General features: G+C 35.9%; 1 protein-coding gene across 7 annotated transcripts in view; it reads right to left on the bottom strand.

Annotated features, from left to right (window-relative positions):
• The window catches only part of LOC105231876 (acetylcholinesterase), a 195,084-nt gene extending 174,864 nt beyond the window's left edge, over positions 1–20,220 (bottom strand). Inside the window, exons 1-2 of one of the 7 annotated variants that reach the window (XM_049449428.1) lie at positions 20,076–20,220; positions 12,257–12,473 (exon numbers count right to left, since the gene is read on the bottom strand). The gene's annotated coding sequence lies outside the window, so the exon portion shown is untranslated. Of the gene's footprint in view, positions 1–7,802; positions 7,965–12,256; positions 13,400–19,928 lie in introns of those variants that run through there. The other 6 variants (XM_049449427.1, XM_049449426.1, XM_049449429.1 and 3 more) reach the window with 6 other exon arrangements.
• Positions 20,221–21,599: the final 1,379 nt, after the last annotated feature.

Here is a 21,599-nt window from a genome sequence, read left to right on the forward strand (position 1 = left end):
CCACTTATTCAATGATAATTTAATTACGAATTCAATATGCAGTGAGGCGTGAAACATGCAGATTACTTTTATGACTTTTATCGACGCTGATCAAATGTGAAGGCAGCAAATGCATTCATTTATTTTGCTGTCATTTAGCAAGCGTTGCTATGATGCCATATGATTTTTTTTGCTGTTGCTTTTTTCGCAGAAAAATGAGCACAAAGCGAGAGCTACTTCCGCATTGTGTCGGCGACAAGCAGCAGACGCCTCCGCCACATGCAGAATAGACGTGAAAAAATATGAAATCACACAAATTTAAGTGTGATATAAAATTTACATACGCGGACTTGATTTGTATGCGAGTGTGTGCGTTTGTGCGAGCAACGGAAACAGTATGCTGCGAGGGTGCAAAATGACTTCTACAGTTGGACGCGCGCACACTTTCAACTTGCTCGCAATCACGCGTGAATATATGTCAATCGGCTGCAGGCATGCACACACACACAAACACATACAAACATTTGTATGGCAATTTGTATAAAATCTCGCTAAAATCGCGCGGTGCACAGCCGGTGCACGACACTTTCCCAGAACTTTCGGTCTGCCAAAGCAATAGTCGCATTCAACTCAATTAACACGTATACGCCATGGTGCAACCAGGCGATCAAATTAAACAGAAAATGCAATTCACATGCACATGCATGCCTCTCTATGTGTGCACATGTGTGTGTGTAGTAGCGGACAGAAGTGACATGAGCAGACTGCCAACAATGACAGCCACAACAGCGGTCATCACGAGCTTTAGCCACGACATCACCGGCGCATCACACACTGCAGCAGACAGGCCAACAAAAATAAACTACAACAAGAAGAAACGCATGAGCATGGCGGGGCATAGATGTCATGGTCGTCAGCAGTCGAGCCGTTGATGCTCCAGCACAGCTTTTGTTGTCATCTGCAGCAGCTGCATTGCGTTGGCAAATTGTCATCATCATTGTTGCATTCAGCAACTGCTGCCCTCACAGACGTGCTAGCTGCTTTTTTTTATGCTATTTCTACATGTCATGCGTTGGTGTGCCGCTCGCCTTCCAAAAACTTTAGTCTAAAGTTCATTTACGGTGCTTATTCGATAATTTGTCCGTTGTGGAGTGAGTGTGTGAGTGTATGTGTGTATGTGGTTGAGTGTTCCTGTCACTTTACTGTCGTTGGCGCATTACTTTTGTCCAACTTTCACAATGGTCATGAGTGAATTGCATTATATCAACGTCCACATATACACATACATGCATGTATCTGTGTGCGTATTGTATCGAGAGTTACATACCGTCTGCGTCAATGCAAAATTTCCATCAATGTGTATATTTATATGCACTTCTCCCGCTGTGTGTGCACAATATTACAATTGAAAGTTTCAATTTCAGTCAAGTCCACTAATTTCCACTTCATTGTTGTATGTTGCATTGAGAAGTTCTTATAAAGCGCTTTTGACATTCTCACGCTGTGATTGGACTCGAGACGAGCGCACTTGTCAAAAATAACTTTATAAAGGCTCCCGAAATAGTTGTAATAATAGCTGTGAGGGCTAAAAATGAAGCTGACAACCTTTTGAGCTTAAGCAAAATAGTAGCAATGAAACCTTGATTCAATTGAATCGGCACAGAAATGTTCTACAGTGTCACAAATATAAGAGATTATTGAGATTGAGCTGAACAGTTGAAAGTTTGAATACGAGTGATGTAAAATACACAAATCCCGTATCTGTTAATTTCCGGTTTCATAATTTTAAAAATCATCAAATCTATTAGATGAACTTTTTTATTAATCAAAACCACAGTTAATGTAACCAAAACTATGAATTTCGAACTTGCAGATAGCATTTACAATTCTTGAATTGCTCTATTTGACTAGTGCCTAGCTTTTGAAAATTAGGAAAAAGAGAGAAATTTATAGTAGATAGAAACCCAACCCAAACGAAAGATCAAATAACAATCATTAACAGAAAAATAATTTATGAGCTATTTGAAGTCAAAAAAAAAAAGTATGTGGAAGTTAGGGTAGCATCAACCCTACTAAAAACAATGTTTCCTGGGTTTCAGGGAAGTATTGATGGTTGGTAGACTCTTGATATGAGCGTATGTGAGTTTTATTTCAATCTGTCAAATCATTCTTTGTATACAAGCCATTTAGTGTCGCCGTGTCATAGTAATTCTGGGTTGCTGAAATTAATCGTGGTCGTGCAACCCTTGAAAACGATCCACGTGGAAAACGTCCAAAAAGCGCATAAACACCAGAAATCATAGCCAAAATACAGGATCTGATTTTGGAAGCTCGTAGAGAGAGGTTTAGTAAGCCACATTTTAAGTGAAATTTTGGGTTTTAGAAAGCTGTGTATACAATAGGTGCCGCACTCGCGAACAATGGAACAAAAACTCATTCGAATGCGACTTTCTCTGCAAGATTTGGAGCGATTTCAAAAGTATAAAGTGGATTTCGTGCGTCGTCTCATCACTATGGATAAGATTTGGGTCTATCACCATGATCCTGAATCAAAACAAGAGCCTAAAGAGTGGTGTGAACCTGATTGTTCGGCTTCGAAGCAAGTTCGTGTCCGGAAATCGGCCAAGAAAATTATGGCATCAGTTTTTTGGGATGCGAGAGAAATTTTGTTTGTGGATTACTTGCAAACTAGTAAAACAATTAATTCTGAATATTACTACAACCGTTTAGATCAGGACCTTTTTCATCAGGACAATGCACCGTGTTTCGAGAGCATTTTGACAACGGCCAAAATCCATGTATTAAAGTTCGAATTGTTTGTTAGCATCCACCTTCTTCTTCTTTACTGGCGTAGACACCGCTTCTCTTCGCTACGTGGCGCCAATTGGATATTCCAAGCGAAGCCAGGTCCTTCTCCACTTGGTCCTTCCAACGGAGTGGAGGTCTTCCTCTTTCTCTGTTTCCCGCGGCGGGTACTGCGTCGAATACTTTCAGAGCTAGAGTGTTTTCATCCATCCGGACAACATGTCTTTTAATTCGCTGAACTATGTCAATGTCGTCGTATATCTCGTACAGCTCATCGTTCCATCGAATGCGATATTCGCCGTGGCCAACGCGTAAAGAACCATAAATCTTTCGCAGAACCTTTCTCTCGAAAACTTGTAACGTCGACTGATCGGTTTTTGTCATTGTCCAAGCCTCTGCACCATATAGCAGGACGGGAATTATGAGCGACTTATAGAGTTTGGCTTTTGTTCGTCGCGAGAGGACTTTACTTTTCAATTGCCTACTCAGTCCAAAGTAGCACCTGTTGGCAAGAGTTGGATTTCCAGGCTGCCATTGTTGGTGGTGTTAATGCTGGCTCCTAAATAGACGAAATTATCTACAACTTCAAAGTTATGACTGTCAACAGTGACGTGAGTGCCAAGTCGCGAGTGCGACGACTGTTTGTTTGATGACTCGTTCACTGCCAGACCCATTTGCGTTGCTTCTTTGTTCAGTCTGGAGAAAGCAGAACTAACGGCGCGGGTGTTGAGGCCGATGATATCAATATCATTGGGGGTATTTTTTTACGTGGCGGGTTCCAAATCCAGCGCACAACCCTAAGTAGGGAAGCAACCACCTTATTCACCAAATTTGGCCCCAGTGACTTCCTTTTGGCCCCAAAACTCAAAAAATTTATGCGTGGCAAGCGTTTTTTATGAAATGAATATGTCATAACGGCTGTTGTAGCGTATTTTGTAGGCCTTTCAGATTCTCAATTCCGGGATGGGATCTACAGGTTGGAGGATCGTTGGAGCAAGTGTAGAATAGATTATACTGAATTTTAAAGGGTATTTTTAATCACAAAATTGTGTTTTTCTTATCAAACGACAAAACTTATTGAACAACCTGGGATATCTATCTCGCTTAGTTTTAGGTGATGCGTACAATCATTAGGTGAACAAAAATATTATACTCTATTGTAACAGTGGCAAGAGTATAACAATATACGGATGATCTGACGATATTAATAATCCCGTCCGTTCCCCACATAACAGTACTGTTTATAACTATAGGAGTTCTATTAATCAACAACTAAATATGCCAGAGATGTTAAATTTTACCTCCGAGATGGTATGAGAGTATTATATGGACCCAAGTATGTAAATTAGACGATGAACGTGGCACCGCCTACTTTTTCCTGAAATCACATATCTCAGGACCCAAGCAACCGATTTCATTTAATGTAAGTACGAAGCATTTTTCTCATATTCATATGCAATATTGTGAAAACGTGCAAAATCATACTACAATCACGTCCACCTTCCAAATAACAAAATTATTTAAATTTCATTTGATTCTTTCACTTTACAGTCACAAATCAAGAAGTAATTAATATAACTTTGAAAACGATTTGAATAAGCATAACTTTATCATAAAATGATCATAAATAATATAAGCACATAATTATGTACTGTTATGTTGTTCACATATCACTACTATTCTTATGCTCGGTAGCTTCATCTAATCACCATAATTTTAAGTTGTAAGCACTTACTTGTCTTTTCATATCAAAACCAAAATTCACTATATTAATATACATACATATATGTATATGTATATACTATATCCATTTATAAGCAACTCTTGAGACTTAAGTACATTCTCGGAGTACTTTAAATTGTCACAACAAAAACTTCAAATTTAAATTGAGAGATTTGTGTGTGCGACCACAATAGTGCACCATACACATATAGATATGTAGCTGTACATTGCGATTCGGCAAATGAAACTATGCTCACATTTAAATTATGTAAATAATTTGTTTGACTAGCTAAGTGAAGCTTCATGCCACACGATACAGGGCGGCACCGACAGCTGCGAAACAAAAATGAAAATCTTCATAAGAATATAATTCTAACCACATTACAACATTTGAATGTAGATTTCAAATTCTGGCAAACACTGATACGCTTGTAATATATAGTGTGAGTGAATTTAATATAGACGGCGCACAGTGGGGCAAAATACAAAAAAATTACACTTTTCTTTTTTTTAAATCAAAAATGAAATTCCAATATTATTTGAATAATTATTGTATAATATTAAGGGTTGTCGTATTGGAAGAACCTCGAGATATTAATTATTGTTTTTTATTTAAATCCTTTAAACAAGACATATATATTTAATTATTTAAAAAGATTTTATAGGACATTTTACCTACACTTTTTGGTATTCCGAAACTAAGACTAACATTTTTGAAAAGTAATCAGTGAAAGAGTCATCTACCATGGAACAGTTAACAGTTAGTATGTTCTACACTATAAATAACTAGCGGGTATTTCCAAAATTTTAAAATGCAGCCTTTTTAGACAGGGTATATTAAGGAGGATATTAAGTTTGTCACGAAGTTTGTAACACCCAGAAGGAGCGTCGGAGATCCTATAAAGTATATACATATATAAATAATCAGTATGTTAAGCTGAGTTGATTTTGCCATGTCCATCTGTCTGTCCGTCTGTCTGTATATATACGAACTAGTCCCTCATGATCAGAATCAAATGCTTGCATGGGAAACTTCCTCATTTGACGATATACATATCTTCACGAAATTTGGTATGAGTTATTGTTCATAGAAATAATGTAATATCGGAAGAAATTATTCAGATCGGCTCACTATAGCATATAGTTGCCATACAAACCGAATGATGGGAATCAAGGGATTGTATGAAAATTTTCGCATTTGACGTTGACATGGAATACTGCTTAAGGTAATAACATAATCTCCGAAAAATTGTTCAGATCGGATTACCATAGCATATAGCTTCCATACAAACTGGACACACAGTTACTAAAATAAATACATCTGTGAAGGGTATATTAGCTAGCAGCCGAAGTTAACGTTTTTTCTTGTTATCAATTGAGGATAATCGAGTCTGCTTGCCTTTCTAAATAAAATTCTATAATAAACTTACAAAATGCTGATCTTTCTCTTTTTTTATCATTAGATTATTTGGCTTGAGCAATAAATCGGGGTCAAATTTCAAAAACTAAACATATATAGTCAAATAAAAATGTTTTCCTTACAAAAGCTGGATTTCGCAGGTCAAACACTAAGGTGTGCCTCTTAAACCTATAATACTAAGAACATAATTACATTATTATTAAATCTTCTCTATTATTGATAAAATACCAGCTCCAACTTAATTCTTTTTAAATCACTTTATATATATTTTTTTTAATTTAACATCTGATTAGGAAACACTTAAAAATGCTTCAAATAAGAAACCAAATCTACTTATATATACGTATTTTTAAAGTCACAACTGTCACAATTTGGAAACTTAATTGGTCTTCTGCAAGTCAATAATCTTTTATACAAGTCATATGTATTAATTTAATTAAATAATTTTGAGTTATGGAATTTATTAATCTCCAACCGGAATTCGTGCTTGTTCAAGCGCTTAATTGCATGATGACTAAAAAGTAAAAAAATTCTAACCTACAAATGTGCAAATACCGACACACCTGCATACGTAAAGCTAGAAACGGAGACTGTTCACACATCCTCACACGAGAGTATGAATACTTTCATGTATGAACTTGAGTTTTGACCATCAACGTACTTTTGAGTAGAGAATATGTACAATTAAAATGCCGTAAGCAATAAATCTGCGGGAAAGCGCTTTTAAACACAGCATTAAGTCATTTCTAACTTTTACTTATGTCATTTCTGCTTTGTTGTTTAAATGCCGCTTCCTTTCTCTTTGATTATTATTATTTTTTTGCGAAAGACATTTCCAATTAAAAATGTGTGTATGTGTAGTCAGTCATTTGTATGAGCGTTAAACTTTTTTCTTACATATGTATATATGTATAAATATATGAATATGTATGTTTGTTACATTGTCAATATTTTTTGCTATGTTCCTTTTTATTTAGTGGAAAAATAAATTTTCAACCATTCAAAGATTTAAAATGAGTTTTAAACACATTTTTTCACACAAATCCATAAAAATCGCTGAATTACAGTATTCAAAGAATGGAAAGTAGACATTAATAACTTCTTCAACTTGTTTGTACTATAATGCATTTTCATAAAGCCCATGGAAAACTCAGTAAGCGAGAGTTACCGCTGTCATATTCATGTCGCATCCAACAATGGCAGATTGTCACTTAAGAATCAGCATTCACTTAGATTTCCAAGCATGATAAAAGTGCCCAAGTCGAATTATTACACTTTACGGTTATTTCCATAAATTATGTGTCAGCTGGTCAAACATAGTGACCCAGATTATCGCAAAGTATTAATCCACCATCCACTCGTTTATAAACATTTCAAGTCGAAAAGGCGATTTTTAACAACAAAACCACGGCTTTAAGCTTCGACTTTAAAATGTACCAAAATCGAGTTAAGCTCTTAAACGTATTGACAAGCTAGACACGTATGCTAAATTCATTCCACTAACCTTTCCACCCTGCGCACTGTTTCAGTCACTGTAATCACTTTTTATTTTGTGTTGAGTACACAAAAAAAATTCTCTAATCCGCTGTGGTGCTGCATTATGCCACGGAGCTTATTGAGATTTATGTTTGGAGCGCACACTTGACACACACGCATATAACGGTGCATACAAGCTGATGTATGCCTGTCAAGCAATTAACACCCTCAGCGATAAGGCATATTGTGTGGTCACTTCCAGTGGGGTCCAATTTTGTGAACTATTTTATGCCTTCTGCTATAATATAAAGCTACTAAAACTAGTCATTTATGGGCTCATTTATTAGTAAGTTATATTCGGTTAAGCGAGGGCTAAGATTATGTTTGCATGTGTACTTACTGTCGCTCTCTTTATCGCTTTTATACCCGGCGTACGATTTTTGACAATTTATTTCGATTTGGATGTGTCGCGATCTTATAGTCCTTTCGCAAAGCCAAATTATTTTAATATATAAGTATTAAGATTATAATTGAGAAACCAATTTTTGGCTTTCACACAGCTCGATTAACTATTCAGCTGTTATACTTGCTAGCACTCTTCATTTTGTTTTTATTCTAACAAATAAAATGCATCAGCTGATTGCTATTTTATCGAAGAACACAACCAAATTTATAGCCTACACAACAACCAAAAGAGTTAAACAAAGCCAAATTTACAGTATGGACAACAACCCGCTAAATTGCATTCCAGTTTCGATTTGAATTCGATTTAGAGATTACTGTACTTACGGGTTACAAAAAAATCGTTTTTTACTATCTTATTAATTTCTACCACATATCCAGCATATTGTCCTAAATTTTCAAGTTGATCCGAGTAATAGTTGCGGAAATACAGCCTTGAAAACTTGTGCGCTAGGCTTAGTACGCCGTCTTTAAAAGCGTTTTTCTCGAAACTATGTTTTTGAAATAGTTGACAAGATTTAAGATAGAGTATAGATAGAATAAATTTCTATATTCCAAAGAAAATCATTTTAAATTAGCGCTTTAATCGAGCAAAGGTCGGTTAATTGTTCAATTAACACCTGTGTGAAAAGGTATTAACTTCACATTTCTTGATATAAACTCATTCTGAACTCATAAATGCAGTCTTAGAGTCTTTCAAGCTAAAGTATGACTGCTCATAAACCAGTTCACGATTAGAAACTCAAAATGGTCCGTTTCATCACAAATGTTAGATATAAAAGTTTTGAAGAAGTAAAAAACAATAATGTAAAGATAGTAGTGTTAATGAATAAATGAGGTTAAGTTTCGAATCTTGCAAGATTGTAAGAACATTACAATATATTCAGTTTCTTGCAGATTTATTTGGCGAATATTTCTAAGGCGATTTCTACGATGAGTGAAATTATTCGAAGAGGCTCTAGAATACGTTGACGAGGAACCACGTCCAGGACGGCCATCAACACGTCAATAAAATAAAGAAATTTATGCTTGATAATCGATGGTTAATAGGCAGATATCTTACTGGCATCGTTGAAATATCGAAAAGATTAATGAAAACCTTATTGAAAGATCATTTGGGCCTAAGAAAAGTGAAAGCACGTTCCAAAACCACTCATTTTTTTTCGACAAACAGCGTTGCATTAACGTCGCTAATGCTTCTCAACTAACACGATGTTATGAAACATATTATTGGCAATGAGTCTTGGAGTTATGCTTACGGCCCGGAAACAGACGATCAGCCGAATATCGTGTCAAAGGTAAGTTGAAGCCGAAAAAACCACGTCAAGGCAGGTAAAAAAACAGAGGTTATGTTTTCTTTGACTATCGAGCTGTGATGCACTCCGAATACCTTTCGACCGGCCCAACTGGCAAAATGGAATACTTTTTGAGTGTTAGTTGTCGTTTTCGCGAAGCTTTTCGTAAAATGAAGCCGGAATTATGGGCCGACAACTCTTGGTTTTTGCACCTGATTTAGCTTCGTGTGACTTTTCTACACTTTCCCAGATCAGCACCAAAGTTTTAGATGAAAGTACAGCTTAAGCAAATGGTCACTAGGTATAAAAAATCTATTTCCTCTCTCCAACACATACGTTTCCCAGCGCACCTCGATGCTCTCGTTAATTTTTTATGTTTTCTCATTTGATGGTTGCATAAAAAAGCGATTTTTTTTTCGTCAGAAATCTAATATTTTTTATTTATTTTGCTTTGTCGGTTATACTTCTCCATTTCAGTTTTATTTATTTTTTATAGTGGCATTTGCCAACACTCACCTATCATAATCGTCACTATTTATTTATGTATGTATGTGTAGACAAGTTATTGTTTACGATTTGCACTCGCTTAATGTATTCCTTTCAATGAGCCGTTAAACTAGACTAAATTGTTGTTAAATTTCTAAACAATAAATCATGTGCACGTAAGCTCCGCCTGTCAGAGACGATAGAATTACACTACTTTTATGATGGACTAAATACCTGTGTGCATAGAAACATAGGAATATATACTGTATGTTTGGATATGTACTATATAGGTGTGTTAGTGTATGGATTTGTGCCAGTTTATTTATGCAAAGTCATGTAGAAATCAGATTGTTCGAGTAACTGCTCATCTAATTTTCAAAATGCAATATAAAAAAGTGAATAATAACTTTAAATTGTTTCAAATGACTGGGATATGAGAATTTTCATCGAATATAGCTGTAATAGTTTCAAGTCTATTGTTTTTCAGTTCAAAATACCGCTTACGGTTTCGAAATTATCTTTTACGAAACGAAAACTATAATGCATATATAATATATTTCTGTTTGAACAGTATTTTGATAAATTAGAATTTTTCAGTTGATAAAGAGTTCTATTGATATACTCTCTTTAATCAGTTATATTTCTACCCTTATGGTGTTTAAGAGATTAAGAGTTGTATACTGTGCTGTAAGACATTTTTTATTTAAAAAAAAAAGTATGCCAAAAAAACCAAGATTTCATTATTTAATGCTCTCATATTCTATATACAATAGTAGACGTCTTCGGTTCGCCACTTTTCTGATCGTTCAGATTGATCTTTACTCACTTAACAACAAAATCTTAATGAAGAAAGAAACGAATAAGTTGAACAGTTGAATTTAACACTCACTCGCTCTACCGCTCAGATGAAATCAGTTTTGTTCAGCACCAATAGAGTGTTCGATTCACCACTCAACACATTTTAGTTAACTAAAAAACCTATACAAAAAAGTAGTATTGTAATGACAGTATATTTATTGTGGAAAAAAATCGAAACTACTAGGCAGAAAATATTTAAAAAATTAGAACTACAAGGAAGCTAGAGAGAGGGAGAGAGAGAGATAATGAAATAACACTTCAAAAATGTTTAATGAATAGGAAAACGTAAATCCAAAAAATAAAAATGGGAAGCTTGAGTATTTAGTTAGATTTGTTAGGTTAGGTTCAACTCCGTCTGATTTCTGAGACGACGGATGCACCTAAAACTATCACAACCCTTCACTCGGATAGCCGAAAGAAATCAAGTTTACACTAAAAGTAAACGTCAGAGACTCCATAAAGAACATATACTACATGTATGTATATATAAATGACTGGCGTACTAAGCTGAGTCAGTTAAGCCATGTCCGTCTGTATGTCTCTATATATACACAAACGGGTGCTTCAGTTTTTGAAATTTTGATCAGAAATTTTGCATACGTCCTTTTCTTCCAGGAAGCTACGCATTTATTGAAAATTTCGATATCGAACTACTAACGGACATAGATGTCATACAAACTTAACGAACGAAATAAACTGCTTACATGGAGAGCTTTTGCATGGTCCCAGCAATGCAATATCCGAAGAAATTTTTCATTTCGGGCCACTATAACATATATATATCGATCATATTGGATCGCTCTATCATATAGCTACCATACAAACTGGCTGATTAAGTTTTAGTAACGGATGTTTTGAAAATGTGAAGTTGCAGTTGCCGAAAAAATAAACACGCACTTATCTCAGTCACCTACAACAATCGGTAGAACAAAATAAGGAGAGCATTTCTCATGCCTTTATAAGCTTATATGGTAGGTATACATTTTCATACAAATATGTTCATATATGTATGATTGACATAGGTATGTCTGCACAAGTAAAAAGATAAATGTGTGGCACAACGTAGTGAAATGTAATAGCTGAGCAAAGGGAATAGTATAGTAAAATGCTAAACTTATAAGTAAATAGAAGTGTTCGCTTGGACGGAGAAAGTACACGGCATAACACTAACACACAAAGCCCTAAGTCCTTACACAATGTATCACTTCACATGAGGAGGTAAACACAAAAGTAGGCTAGCTCAGCTGTCAAGCAACGAGGCAGTGGGGCAAAGTGGAGTGAGTGAAATGTTGACGAGCTGGCAAGCTGTGATGGGAATTATGCGATATGTGGCGGGGATGAGTGTCATGCTGTGGTTTGGGGACGCGTGTCGAAAAATCAAGCAAAAAACAACTTTCACGGATCACGTTGCCCATCAAAAATCGCAGGACGAATTTTTGGCAGAAAAACTAAGTATGATGTAAAATTAAGGTAAATAAATGCCAGGCAAGAAAAATGATAACCTTGTAGGAAAACCGTTTGGTAATCTCACGAAGTTTTGGACACTTTTAGAAATTTTTAGCCGGCATTGATAAAATATTCAAATTTTGGATGAAATATTAGGTTGGTTTTTGTTAGCAAAAGGCATAGTACTTATACAAGAAAAAATTCAGGTTTTAGGAAAACATACATATGTATTACAATACGTAAAAAATATATTTTAAGTTAAACAATTTATGGCATAGAGTAAAATTTAGTTGGAAAGTGTACTCACCAAATAAAAGTCCTATATATATTTTTCGCACAAAATTTTAGCAGCAGCCTTTATTTGCTACAAACACTCGAGGAAATAGTACAGTATTGTTGTTTTTGTTTTAAAACTTTTTTATGGGTTTTTGCCTTTTTTCACTTCTTTCAAACTCGACACAATTGCACTGACAAATAGTAAATATTTTCAATTAGGGGCTGTTCTGCATGCCTTACACTCAAATCTACAAGAAACAATTTCGCACTCCAGTATTTTTAAACACGAATCCACATTTGGTAATAAATTTTCATGTTTTCAAAATAACGTAGCATACTTTCTAGCGCGCAGTTATTTTATTTGGAATCCTTGAGGAGTATCATTAATGGCTGACACTAAAAACATGCACAAATATTTTTTTAATTGACAAAATTTAATATTATTTTTAATTATTTTATTTTTTTGCAATTTTCAATTCAGCACAATTATTAGTAGTTTTCTAAATTTTTTAAACCGCATTCGTTATACTATATACTGTAAGCTGTGCAGTACATTTAAATCTCTCACTATTAAATGTTTGTTGCTTTCTCTTATATATGGTGCATATAGATTCTTACATACACTATAGCTCCTTTACAAACACACCGTTATACATATGTACTTATGTTAACTACTTTAACCAACGCGTTCACGGCTGGCGTTTATTGCAGCGTATTTATCCGCTTTTGGTCTCAACACGACAACGTCTCAAACTTGACTGAGCCGAACATCCTTTTGAGTAACATTTTTAAAGTGTTCTACATGCTGCCTATGCTCACGAAGCGCATATGATTGCCTATGCCATGATACTCACAACAAAAACCAAACAAAGTTGGGTTGCCCCCTCCCCGCTTGGGTGGCTGAGTGTGGCGAGTGGAGCTTCGAAATACCGTCAGTCGCTATGTGTGTTTGAAATATATTTACTTGTGTGTATGCTTGTTAGAAATAAAATTCTGAGAGTCCATGTTAATAAGCGAGAGCTGTTACAAATGCTCAGTAAATGTTATAAAATCGCTGTTAAAGCTTGAAGCTTTTGCATGGTTATTTGTTGCTGCTGTTGGCATTGCTCAGACATTATTATTCTTCATAGATTTAGTTTTTTGAATTAATGACGGCTTAATTGTTTACATATTTTTTTTACATGGTAAATGAATCTCACTTTTTGAGAAATGTGCGAATGGATGGAATGACCCTACAAACCTTAAAGAACGATGTTATTGACCATTTTTCAATCTCATAACTCGAATTTTTTCTGAAATGATTACTTTTACTGTATTTTCATAGTAAATTTTTGTTGTTCTCTGACAGCTTTGACAAACTGTCAAAACATTACCAACATGTCGTTTAAAGCAACTCCGAGACATGATCGTCAATACGTGTGAGTGAGATGAGATCTTCTTGGCTGCTGACTGTTTGTCAGAAAAAATTACAAATAGTCACTCTAAAATATCTACCGCTATTTTAATATTTTTGTTTGGATATAAGACAACACGGCGGCGAAGAACTGATAAGGAGCATTCATCCGCTTATTTGTAAAATATGGTTGAACGAAAGAATGTCCAACCTTAAGAATTTAAGTGTGCTTTGCGCAATCCACAAAAGGGGAGACCCAACAATCTGCGCCAACCACCATTGGATAAGCCTTCTCAATATCTCATATAAGGTTTTATCGAGCGTATTGTGTGAAAAAATAAAGTCCACTATCAACAAACTGATTGGATCTTATAAGTGTGGCTTTTGACCTGGCAAATCAACAACCGACCAGATATTCACCATGCCAAACTAATACAGCTGTGTAAATTGACGTTGCGGAAAACCAAAAGTTCCGTCAAGTTCAGGAAGGACCTCTCCGAGCTGTTCGATACGAATCGAGGTTTCAGGCAAGGCGACTACCTATCGTGCGACTTCTTCAATCTGCTGCTGGAGAAAATAATTCGAGCTGCAGAACTTAATCGAGATGCAATTGATATCATTGGCTTCAAAAACCGTGTCGTTAGTTCTGCTTTCTACAGATCTCGGAACCTGCATTAACAGCTGCAACAATGTCAGCCTCGAAATCCAACACAGAATAACTCTTGCCAACAGGTGCTGCTTCGGACTGAGTAGGCAATTGAGAAGTAAAGCTATCTCTCGACGACCAAAAACCAAACTCTATAAGTCACTCATTATTCCCGTCCTGCTATATGGTGCAGAGGTATGGACGTTGCCAACATCTGATGAGTCGGCATTACAAATTTTCGAGAGAAAGGTTCTACGAAAGATTTATGGTCCTTTACCCGTTAGCCACGGCGAATATCGCATTCGATGGAACGATGAGCTGTACGAGATATACGACGACATTGACATTGTTCAGCGAATTAAGAGACAGCGGCTGCGTTGGCTAGGTCATGTCATGCCATGTATGTATGGACGAAAACACTCCAGCTCTGCCAGGGGAAACAGAGGAAGACCTCCACTCCGTTGGAAAGACCAGGTGGAGCAGGACCTGGCTTTGCTTGGAATCTTCAATTGGCGCCATGTTACGAAAGGAAGAAACGACTGACGCGTTGTTCATAACTCGGCTATAAACACGTAAACAGTGTCTACGCCAATAAAGAAGAAAGATCGCAAAGAATAAACAATTTCGAGTAATTTCATTATAATGAGCCCCTGATTGCATTCAAATATAGAATCCTTTGATTTGCTCACACATATGTATGTATATTTATAGGGTATTTCTAGAGTACTAGTAGACTCGTTTCAAATATAAGTAAGCGTAAGCTTTGTGTGCATGGCTGATATGCTGGATGCAAATTAGAATTTCAAACAATGACAGCAGAAAATTCCTATAAAGTTTGCATTTATTTGTTTTCGCTTATCAGCAAAAATGCTAATTTAGTTATTTTTAGAAAACCTCAAGATTGGCAATTATAAGTATTGTATATGTATTTACTATATACTTGCTCATGCAAATCGCTTGATTTATTTTCATCTTAATGACTAATTAGTGGGTTATCAACATTAAGCAAAAAAAAAACAAGAAAAGAAAGTCTATGTTCGAATGTAACCGAACATTCATACTCTTGCAAGGGAAGAAAACTAAGAAAATGCCTTCAGGTGTTATCAAAACTTTATATTTTCCGAAAGAATTCAGCATTAATTGTTCGACAAAGTGTGAATGGAATGTGAATTTTTAACATTAGGGATATGAGCTTTGAACCACGGTCTAAACTAATTCCTTTCATATTAAGCGCTAAGCCACTTAATTTTTAAGAAGAAAATCACTATATAGGTTATATTGAGTCAGAAAAAGTATGGACTGATTGTGCTAACTTTTAACATTATTCAGGTATACTCAGGAACATATTTTCAAGCAGTATTACAAAAATATATCAATATAAACATACATATCGTCACCTGAAATGCAAAATAACGTAACAACATTTTCGGAAATTTACAGTAGCATGAATGAAACACGGAATAAAATAGAACATGAGTGAAAAAATTGTTTACTATTGGTTAAAACTGGTTTATATCCCAGCGCAGAACTTGAAAATGTTGAAGACATGTAATATTATGTATGTAATTTGAAGTAGTGAAGCGTAATCAATAAGACTCTCAATTTCGAATTTTTTGATGATACGTTATTTTGCATTTCAGGTGACGATATGCAGTATATCCGGATACTTCAAAATCATTAACATCAGTTATATCGGGGTTATGGCAAGTTTTCACCCGATTTGATCCATTTTAGGGACAAAGATACACTGTTCTTAGAATATAATTTCATGTTCAATATTTTATCCCACATTGGCTAATACATTGTAACTATTATAGTGATACAGTGTAATCCATTTTTAATGGACTCGCTTAAGATGGAAACTCTGTTATTATGTACCTCTTTGTCAAGTCCCAGTTCAAACATATGTAAAAAACTCGGTTAAAATAGACTCGGTTATAATGGACTCCGGTTATAATAGACAATAAAATCGGATTTTGTCCATTATAACCGAAGCTTTCAAAATCAAATTTCAAAATAAAGTTGGCAATCAGTTGGCAATAAGCAAAATTTTGTACTTCCCCAAATTCGATCAAGAGACACAATCAGTCTCTGCAGCAGAAAATGTTCATTTTTTTTCTTGGAAATAAGTCAAAGAGGTCAAACAACTTCTGCGGTGGGCTGAAAGTGACGTTCGTTGGCTTTTCATTGTTCAAATGCAATCAATTTGCTCAATAAACTCGAAATCAAACTACAAAAAGATTTTGCCAATAAGGCATTCACCTGTATATTGTATATACTAAGTAAACCGGCAGTTCGAAAATCTTTGCATTGGGTATACGGCGGAATACAATTCAACCAATTTTTGGTATACAGGCATACTGTTATCAGAAAAGGATTTTCGCTAAATTTCAATAACATATCTGTCAGATTGACCGCTATTTTCGCTGTAGGAAATGGGGTTCCTATGTTTGGTGAGATGCCCTACTTTAAGCGCACTATTCAGGAAAATATTTATATTGTGACAAAAAAATACCCGGAAATTGTAAATAAAACGCAAAATGTGTAATTATTCATCAATATTTATTTTGTTGCCTTCATAGTAATCCTCACCAAATTTAATACACTTATGTCAACGATTTTTGCAGTCCTCGAAACACTTTTCATAAACACTTTTGGGGATGGATATCAGCTTCTTCGGCGATTTCTTTTTTTTTTTTAGCGGCAATTTTATTTTGGAGAACAAAAAAAACTACACGGAGTTATAATTGTCTACATGAATGTGGTAACGGAATTTGTACGATCAAGCATGTCCAAAGTGATCTGCATAATGAACTCTTTAAAAAAAAATTCAACTTTAGTGGCACTAGTCGAGCAAGATCGCGTTTCATACCCAATATATCCACCAAAATCATGCGAACGAACTCGCGAAAGATATCGAGATCTCTTGCCATCTCTGCAACACTTGGCTGACAATTTTCGGCCACCATATCTTTCACTTTTTTAATATTTTCATCAGTTTAAGAGGTCGAAGGTCGTCCAGAACGCGGCATGCCTTCAACGATCCATCGACTGTCCTTGAACCACTCGTAGGATTGTATTTTTGATAAAAGTGAATCACCGTAAGCCTTTTTCAACAAAATTTCAAATTTGGTTAAAAATACGAAAATCGCAATCGCTGCACTGAGGTGCACGCTCTTAAACAGCTGCTGCAGGCAAACTGGTTGACAAATCGTGTTCATATTTGACAAAGTAATTAAAGACTATCCTACCAACTTACTAAAATACATTTTTTTGAAATATCATTTAACCGGAGAATTTAATTACAATTTCCGGGTGCTTCTTTGTCACAATGTATTCCGATACTTTTTTCAAAATTTTTAGCGATCCTTCTTGTTACTGCGATCCTCATTATCTCTTTATATCTAAATTTTGTGCTTAGTATAGGCATCTTATAGGGGTTTGTTTAATGGTGTTTTGTGGGCGTGGAAGTGATCTGATCCGTTTATAAACACGAACTCTTGGCCATGAATTTATATATGTTTTTTTTCTGAAAAACAGATGTCTAAAAAAACAATTTAGTAATAATAGTAAAAGTTTTGAAAAGCTAAAAACTCGATAAATACTGTATCAAGTGAGAACAAAAAGAAGCGGAACAAGCGGTATAAAATGGGACCACAACAATTTTGTACTGGTTCTCCTAACCAAAGCAAATGGAACATACTCGTAAAGCTCATTCCATAACCAAGGCGAGAGATTAAAAACATTTAGTACTTCGAGCCGCCAATAAAATGATTTCTGTAGCCCACAAATTTTACTGGGAACCAAAAATATGATTTGTTTTCATATAACTTTTAAAGATTGTGTCATATTATTTATTGCAGCTTCTGTTCACTGTCACTGTTTTTTTATTGAAAATAAAATTTTATTGTAAGGAAACGGTTTAAAATGAATTATTCGAAGTATTACTCATCGCTAGTCACAACTCTTTCCCATCTTTCTGGCAAAGCATGAATACCATAAAGATGAAACTATTCCTCTTGTGATGCTATCCAAGAATCAAGCCTTTTTTCATTGTCGTCTTGATACTGCTTCTGAGCCAGACCACGTGCTATCGAACATAAAAAATAATAAACAGACAGTGCAATATCTGAGGAATATGCAGGGCGGATTAGGACTGCCAATTTAAGCGTTTTTGGGTAGGTTTTAACGGGTTTGGCAACGTGAGGCCGAGCGTTGTCATGCAGCGGAATCACTTTTTCGTGTTTCTGCTGGTATTGAGGCCATAAAGAATCCAAGTTCCTTGTATCTAAATCATTCCCAACGCATGAAGTTGCTCTTAAATGGCTTGGACAATGCTGCAATAAGCACTTTTTGCATTTGACATGGATTCTCATCGAGCAGCGTCTCTAATTCACCGCCTTCGAAGGTTTTTGGCCTTCCTTCAGCCGGACGGTCGTTAATATCGAAATCGCTGTCTTTGAAGTGACGACACCAATCACGGCACATTTTAGCTCCGTAAGCTTTTTGAGGTTCCTAATGTGCTTCAGCCGCCGACATTTCGATTCTTAGCGAGTTCTCAAAACAACAACAAAAAATATATGTCAATAATGAGGCAATAACGACAATTATACAGCTTGTGTATGCAGCTTTTTGCAAAAATTAGAATAAAACATACTCAAATGCATACTGGAATATACTCACGTGCATAAAATAAACAAGAATTGTACTTATTCACACACACACACATACACACACTCACACGCTCAATTTAAAGAAAACGCGCAATATTGCTGAAAACAATCAAAACAAATCCAGCCAAAGCCTGCTGACCTATTGTTGTTGTGTTTTTTATTTTCCTTTTTATTGTTTTTTTTTTACTTCTTGTTTTGCCTGTTATCTTTTGCCGCTCTCTTCGCCTCACTCTACAAGTATTTCTGTAGTTTCAGTTTATTAGTAGTTGTATGGGCCCGACTAAGGCACAAACAAGTGAGGTTATCCTGAACAGAGTAATTTCAGTTGGCTGGGAGACTTCTCCGGTCGTTTGTTCCGGCCGCGGCGAAAGGGCGAACGGATATGGAAGCGTTAAAATGAGAAAGCGACTGTGGTTTGGGACCTACACTTGGCCAATGTGAATAAGCGCGAACGCGAGAGAGCGAAAAATCGATCACACCAAGCCGGAGGCAGCGCAGGTCTGTCTATATTTACTTAGTTGCGTGTGTTTGTTTCGCGTTGCAGCTGTTTTTTATCGTAGAGTGCAAAAACAACTACACGACGAAAAATGAAAATGAAAAGAAATGTTTACACGCACACACAGAAGCGCCAGCGTTAACGGTTGGATACATACGTATATATATACACACACACACACAGATATGAACATATATGTACAAATGTGGGCCTATATGCTTGCCTGCCGCGTACGAGACGCTAGTTCGGCACTACAACCGAGTTTCCAGCGCCGTACGCCGTAAAGTATGCTATGTTTTTTCGCTGTTCTTAAAGTTTGCCATATGTTTGTACAGCACAAAGATTTTTCACTTCACACGAGTTGTCATGCTTTGGCTACTTGCTTGTTTCTTTGCTTTCGCAGTTGTAAATTCTTTAGTTTATGGTCAGAAATTAACTTTTTCGGTAGATGTCACTACTTGCTAATAATCATTATACTGTGGAATTGCAAATTACATAATTATAACTGTTGTTTAATGCACTCGCTTCAATTTGATAAGCAAAGTTCATACCAAGTTGCCTTATTACACAAAATTACGCGTTCTAAAATTGAATTGAATTTGTTTTTATTAATAATTTATTCGAAAATTTCCCACACTTTACATTCCAACGTAACAGGATATTTCAGCGTTCAAAGTTATTAGTCTATTATTTTTATATTTAGTTAACACTCCGCTGATGACCCGCTAACTTCAGCACTAACCGCGTCGAGAGAACACTCACGATTGAATTGCACCCGGGCAGGGAGCATACTCAGGTCGGCAAAAGTTATTAATTTTTCCGCTAAAGCTTTCTTTTGTCTGCTCACATCAGCCGAACGCCAACCACCTGCCAGCTGCAAGATAACCACCTGACAGCCCCCTGTCCGCTCACTATTCATATGTGCATTGGTATTGGTGTGTGTATAACAGTTTTTGCTATGCTTTTCGCTGGTTATTTCGTAATCTCAGGAATGTTTGTTTATTATAGAAATTTACTGTTATGCTCAGCTCATGTTAAAATATTTTTTAAATTTATTCTCTCCACCGCTTGCCGTGCTTTTTTGTGAGCTTTTGTACAAACTTTTAGCTTTTTTGTTTATATTGCAGCGCTTTACGATTAGCTTACATTGTTTATCATTTTTTCCACCTGCTATCCGTTACTTACATCTAGTCACCGTTATATCTTTAGTACTGCTCGTGGTTTTGATGCTCTGCAAACTTTACGGTTTGACAATTTCAATATCTCAATTCTATGCTAATTTTTATGAGAAGACCTCAAATAAAATTCTAAAAAGATTTCAACTTGAATAGTTAAATTTTAAATATTCCGATAGGTGGCGCTGTTGCTGAAAAATAAAAATCATCAATGCCATTTTTAGACCTCAAATGATAATTGCAAGCAAGATAGAGTACTTGACTCAAGCCGACCGATTTCAACTAAAGGGAAGACAAAATCATTAAATAATTTTCGTGTTAAAACCGATCTCCAACACAACGCTGAAGAAAAGGTGCTCTACTGCTGGAGTGAATCCGTTCTTCTCCGTGGATGAAACAAAAAAATTTTCTACCAGAAGATCCGTACAATAACCAACGGCCGAATATAAGAAACTAAAAATGACTGAGTTGCATTTATCCCAAAACAGACATGCCAAAATTCGAGTCCTGATCGGAAAAATTTTAAGTCATTGCTTGGAGAACCATATATAGAACATATAGAAAAACATGATAGCAATTATATCCTAGTCTTCTAGTATAATTCATCTCTGAGTGATAACTGGAGCGAATTTCGTTCGAATGATTTTGGGGCATATTTTGAGTATGTTACGCGTATTTTTTCGACTCGTCCTGATAATGCTGATTTTTTTAAAAAGAGTACCGTAAACAGGTCTCCTTGGATATGCTTCATCATGCAAATTCCGATCCCACATTCATGGAGAGCATTATAACTGCCGTTGGCACATGGGTTTATGAGGTTGTCATGCAACCAAGTCAAAAATCATCGGAAAAAACACGCCCAATCTTAAAAATGCAGGAAATGCTCATTAGGATTGATGCGTTGTGTGGGAAGTGACGCCGTTTTGTTTAAAATAAATGTTGCCGAGATCACAAGCTTCAATTAAGGGCACCAAATACCATAGTCGGTTTT

Source organism: Bactrocera dorsalis, chromosome 2 (genome assembly GCF_023373825.1).
Source record: "Bactrocera dorsalis isolate Fly_Bdor chromosome 2, ASM2337382v1, whole genome shotgun sequence".
In the NCBI taxonomy this organism is placed as follows: Eukaryota; Metazoa; Arthropoda; class Insecta; order Diptera; family Tephritidae; genus Bactrocera; species Bactrocera dorsalis.